Source organism: Somniosus microcephalus, chromosome 4, assembly GCF_052327205.1.
Source record: "Somniosus microcephalus isolate GS21.2 chromosome 4, FLI_Smic_1.0, whole genome shotgun sequence".
Classification (NCBI taxonomy): Eukaryota; Metazoa; Chordata; class Chondrichthyes; order Squaliformes; family Somniosidae; genus Somniosus; species Somniosus microcephalus.
Window position 1 is genome coordinate 103,113,226 of NC_140990.1, and position 6,391 is coordinate 103,119,616.

The window sequence follows — 6,391 nt, forward strand, 5'->3', positions numbered from 1 at the left end:
TAAGGGGGCCGAATACATTCCCATCGTGAATTCCGTCCCAAATGTGAATGACAAGTTTTCAGTTAATCAGTTGCCTGCTTGGTTACTCATTTGTCGCTCTGACATTTGGTTTACCAGTTGTCGATGTTCAAAATTTCAGTTATTGAGTTGCCTCTTTGAAATTTCAGTTAATGAGTTGGCCCTTTGGTTACTCATTTGTCCCTGTGTCTTTTGGTTACCCAGTTGTCGATGTTCGAAATTCAGTTAATGAGTTGCCTCCTTGGTTAATCATTTGTCGCCCTGACTCTTGGTTAACCAGTTGTCGATGTTCGAAATTCAGTTACTGAGTTGCCTCCTTGGTTAATCATTTGTCGCTCTGACATTTGGTTATCCAGTTGTCGATGTTCGAAATTCAGTTAATGAGTTGCCTCCTTGGTTAATCATTTGTCGCTCTGGCTTTTGGTTATCCAGTTGTCGATGTTCAAAATTTCAGTTAATGAGTTGCCTCTTTGAAATTTCAGTTAATGAGTTGGCCCTTTGGTTACTCATTTGTCCCTGTGTCTTTTGGTTAACCAGTTGTCGATGTTCGAAATTCAGTTACTGAGTTGCCTCCTTGGTTAATCATTTGTCGCTCTGACATTTGGTTAACCAGTTGTCGATGTTCGAAATTCAGTTAATGAGTTGCCTCCTTGGTTAATCATTTGTCGCTCTGGCTTTTGGTTATCCAGTTGTCGATGTTCAAAATTTCAGTTAATGAGTTGCCTCTTTGAAATTTCAGTTAATGAGTTGGCCCTTTGGTTACTCATTTGTCCCTGTGTCTTTTGGTTACCCAGTTGTCGATGTTCGAAATTCAGTTAATGAGTTGCCTCCTTGGTTAATCATTTGTCGCTCTGGCTTTTGGTTAACCAGTTGTCGATGTTCAAAATTCAGTTAATGAGTTGCCTCCTTGGTTAATCATTTGTCGCTCTGACATTTGGTTATCCAGTTGTCGATGTTCGAAATTCAGTTAATGAGTTGCCTCCTTGGTTAATCATTTGTCGCTCTGGCTTTTGGTTAACCAGTTGTCGATGTTCAAAATTTCAGTTAATGAGTTGCCTCTTTGAAATTTCAGTTAATGAGTTGGCCCTTTGGTTACTCATTTGTCCCTGTGTCTTTTGGTTAACCAGTTGTCGATGTTCGAAATTCAGTTAATGAGTTGCCTCCTTGGTTAATCATTTGTCGCTCTGACATTTGGTTACCCAGTTGTCGATGTTCGAAATTCAGTTAATGAGTTGCCTCCTTGGTTAATCATTTGTCGCTCTGGCTTTTGGTTATCCAGTTGTCGATGTTCAAAATTTCAGTTAATGAGTTGCCTCTTTGAAATTTCAGTTAATGAGTTGGCCCTTTGGTTACTCATTTGTCCCTGTGTCTTTTGGTTAACCAGTTGTCGATGTTCGAAATTCAGTTACTGAGTTGCCTCCTTGGTTAATCATTTGTCGCTCTGGCTTTTGGTTAACCAGTTGTCGATGTTCAAAATTCAGTTAATGAGTTGCCTCCTTGGTTAATCATTTGTCGCTCTGGCTTTTGGTTAACCAGTTGTCGATGTTCAAAATTCAGTTAATGAGTTGCCTCCTTGGTTAATCATTTGTCGCTCTGGCTTTTGGTTAACCAGTTGTCGATGTTCAAAATTCAGTTAATGAGTTGCCTCCTTGGTTAATCATTTGTCGCTCTGACTCTTGGTTAACCAGTTGTCGATGTTCGAAATTCAGTTAATGAGTTGCCTCCTTGGTTAATCATTTGTCGCTCTGACTCTTGGTTAACCAGTTGTCGATGTTCAAAATTTCAGTTAATGAGCTGCTCTTATGTTCTATGATTTCCGACCTTGACAACTCATTAACCAGTGTTTCAAACAATGCACCAGGCCATTTGACGACCCCAACTCGGTTCCACAAGCGGGAAAGCAGCACCCCCAAGCCCCGGTAAGGCGGCCGAATACATTCCCATCCTGAATTCCGTCCCAAATGTGAATGACAAGTTTTCAGTTAATCATTTGCCACCTTGGTTCATCATTTGCCACTCTGACTTTTGGTTTCCCAGTTGTCAGTTTTCACATTTCAGTTACTGAGTTGACTTTGTCTTTCTCACTCTGTGTATCTCTATCTTCTCTCTGTCTCTCTCAGTGTATGCGAGTGTCTGTGTGTGTTCCACTGCCGCCCGGCCAACCGGGTCCAAAGGCCCGCCACGTTACACACGAAAAACCCCGGTCTCGCTTCGGAGCGACGGGCACCCGGCTTCTCGGTGTCGGACCGACTCCGTTCAGATACCGCTGGATGCCCCTTGCCCCTGGCTTGCTCTGGCAGCCGGCGCGTGCAGGCCGCCCCCTGCCCCGCCGTCTCAGTGGTCGGAAAGCGGTCTCCAGCCAACGGCTGTACCTCGGCCGCGGAAAGAGGCAGCTACACAAGCGAGGCACTGCTCTGTGCGGCCCCGCCACCCCGTTCAGCTGCCGTTGTCCCCGACCGGATCGGACTTTCCTTCCCGAAGTTATCCCCGATAAGCTGCCGCTGACCGACGGCCCGTCAGCCGCTGCGGGACGGCGACACTTTCCCGAACTCGCCCGGGGCCACTTCGGCAATATAGTGTGCGCCGGAGCCGGGGCTTTCCAACGAGCCATCCCCGAACGAAATCGGACACGGGAGTCGGGAGCGACAGGCGTTCGACTGGTGCCGGGCAACCGGGTCCAAACGCCCGCCTTGTTAAACACACGTACACCCCAGGCTCGATTCGGAGCGACGGGCACCCGGCTTCCCGGTGTCGGACCGACTCCGTTCAGATACCGTTGGATGCCCCTTGCCCCTGGCTTGCTCTGGCAGCCGGCGCGTGCAGGCCGCCCCCCGCCCCGCCGTCTCAGTGGTCGGAAAGTGGTCTCCAGCCAACGGCTGTACCTCGGCCGGGGAAAGGGGCAGCTACACAAGCCAGGCACTGGTCTGTGCGGGCCCGCCACCCCGTTCGGCTGCCGTTGATCCGGACCGGATCGGACTTTCCCTCCCGAAGTTATGCCCGATAAGCTGCCGCTCACCGGCGGCCCGTCAGCCGCTGCGGGATGGCGACACTTTGCCGAACTTGCCGGGGTCCAGGCCGATAATATAGTGTGCGCCAGCGCCGGGGCTTTCCAACGAGCCCTCCCTGACCGAAATCGGACACGGGAGTCCAGAGCGATAGGCGTTCGACTGCCGGCCGGCCAAACACAGGCAATCCCCCGCCGTTGCGGACCCGCTCCAGGACAACCGGGTCCAAACGCCCGCCTCGTTACACGCACGAAAACACCGGGCTCGATTCGGAGCGACGGGCACCCGGCTTCCCGGTGTCGGACCGACTCCGTTCCGGTACCCTTGGATGCCCCTTGCCCCTGGCTTGCTAGGACAGCCGGCGCGTCAAGGTGGGCCCCCGCGGCTCCGGCTCAGCAGTCGGAAAGCGGTCTCCAGCCAACGGCTGTACCTCGGCCGGGGAAAGGGGCAGCTACACAAGCCCGCTACTGGTCTGTGCGGCCCCGCCACCCCGTTCAGTGGCAGTTGACCCCGACCGGATCGGACTTTCCTTCCCGAAGTTATCCCCGATAAGCTGCCGCTGACCGACGGGGCGGCAGCCGGTACGGGACTGCGACACTTTCCCGAACTTGCCGGGGTCCAGGCCGATAATATAGTGTGCGCCAGCGCCGGGGCTTTCCAATGAGCCCTCCCTGACCGAAATCGGACACGGGAGTCCGGAGCCAAAGGCGTTCGACTGCCGGCCGGCCAAACTCAGGCAACCTCCCGCCGTTGCGGACCCGCTCCCGGACAACCGGGTCCAAACGCCCGCCCTGTTACACGCACGAAAACACCGGGCTCGATTCGGAGCGACGGGCACCCGGCTTCCCGGTGTCGGACCGACTCCGTTCCGGTACCACTGGATGCCCCTTGCCCCTGGCTTGCTAGGACAGCCGGCGCGTCAAGGTGGGCCCCCGCGGCTCCGGCTCAGCAGTCGGAAAGCGGTCTCCAGCCAACGGCTGTACCTCGGCCGGGCCAAGCGGCAGCTGCACAAGCCCGCTACTGGTCTGTGCGGCCCCCCCACCCCGTTCAGTAGCAGTTCACCCCAACCGGATCGGACTTTCCGTCCCGAAGTTATCCCCGATAAGCTGCCGCTGACCGACGGGGCGGCAGCCGCTACGGGACTGCGACACTTTCCCGAACTTGCCGGGGTCCAGGCCGATAATATAGTGTGCGCCAGCGCCGGGGCTTTCCAACGAGCCCTCCCTGACCGAAATCGGACACGGGAGTCCGGAGCCAAAGGCGTTCGACTGCCGGCCGGCTAAACACAGGCAACCTCCCGCCGTTGCTGACCCGCTCCCGGACAACCGGGTCCAAACGCCCGCCCTGTTACACGCACGAAAACACCGGGCTCGATTCGGAGCGACGGGCACCCGGCTTCCCGGTGTCGGACCGACTCCGTTCCGGTACCACTGGATGCCCCTTGCCCCTGGCTTGCTAGTACAGCCGGCGCGTCAAGGTGGGCCCCCGCGGCTCCGGCTCAGCAGTCGGAAAGCGGTCTCCAGCCAACGGCCGTACCTCGGCCGGGCCAAGCGGCAGCTGCACAAGCCCGCTACTGGTCTGTGCGGCCCCCCCACCCCGTTCAGTCGCAGTTCACCCCAACCGGATCGGACTTTCCGTCCCGAAGTTATCCCCGATAAGCTGCCGCTGACCGACGGGGCGGCAGCCGCTACGGGACTGCGACACTTTCCCGAACTTGCCGGGGTCCAGGCCGATAATATAGTGTGCGCCAGCGCCGGGGCTTTCCAACGAGCCCTCCCTGACCGAAATCGGACACGGGAGTCCGGAGCGAAAGGCGTTCGACTGCCGGCCGGCCAAACCCAGGCAATCTCCCGCCGTTGCGGACCCGCTCCCGGACAACCGGGTCCAAACGCCCGCCCTGTTACACGCACGAAAACCCCGGGCTCGATTCGGAGCGACGGGCACCCGACTTCCCGGTGTCGGACCGACTCCCTTCTGGTACCACTGGATGCCCCTTGCCCCTGGCTTGCTCGGACAGCCGGCGCGTCAAGGTGGGTCCCCGCGGCACCGGCTCAGCAGTCGGAAAGCGGTCTCCAGCCAACGGCTGTACCTCGGCCGGGCCAAGAGGCAGCTACACAAGCCCGCTACTGGTCTGTGCGGCCCCGCCACCCCGTTCAGTCGCAGTTCACCCCGACCGGATCGGACTTTCCGTCCCGAAGTTATCCGCGATAAGCTGCCGCTGACCGACGGGGCGGCCGCCGGAACGGGACTGCGACACTTTCCCGAACTTGCCGGGGCCCAGGCCGATAATATAGTGTGCGCCAGCGTCGGGGCTTTCCAACCAGCCCTCCCTGACCGAAATCGGACACGGGAGTCCGGAGCCAAAGGCGTTCGACTGCCGGCCGGCCAAACCCAGGCAATCTCCCGCCGTTGGGGACCCGCTCCCGGACAACCGGGTCCAAACGCCCGCCCTGTTACACGCACGAAAACACCGGGCTCGATTCGGAGCGACGGGCACCCGACTTCCCGGTGTCGGACCGACTCCCTTCTGGTACCTATGGATGCCCCTTGCCCCTGGCTTGCTCGGACAGCCGGCGCGTCAAGGTGGGTCCCCGCGGCACCGGCTCAGCAGTCGGAAAGCGGTCTCCAGCCAACGGCTGTACCTCGGCCGGGCCAAGAGGCAGCTACACAATCCCGCTACTGGTCTGTGCGGCCCCACCACCCCGTTCAGTCGCAGTTCACCCCGACCGGATCGGACTTTCCTTCCCGAAGTTATCACCGATAAGCTGCCGCTGACCGCTGGCCTGTTACCCGCTGCCGGACTGCGACACTTTGCCCAACTCGCCAGGGGCCAGTCCGGCAATATAATCTGCGCCAGCGTCGGGGCTTTCCAACCAGCCGTCCCCCACCCTAATCGGACACGGGAGTCGGGAACGGAGCGCCCGCCACCGGCCTTTCTAAACAGCCCAGTCCCCAACAATTCCCAGAAGCAACGCCTTGGCCAGCCTGGCAATTCATACACTGCAAATAGCACACATTAACACCACTCACACCCAATCGGCCCATCAACTTCGCTGCCGAGAACGGAAACTCGCCTTGACAATACTACTTCCAACCTCACACAAAAGCGGCCCATCAACTTCGCTTACGAGAACGGACAATCGGCCTGCAAATACTGCACCACTCACACAAAATCCCACCAGCAACTTCGCTTCCCACAACCCACACTCCTATCTTCCACAGAAAAAAAACCCACCACCATCAGCCACATCGAGAAAAAATTAAAAACTACACCGAAATAACACCCTCCAACTCGGCTACGGTCCGACATGCACCCCCTTAGCGAGTATTAAGCCCGACAACACTAATTATAACCAACCGCAGCCGCA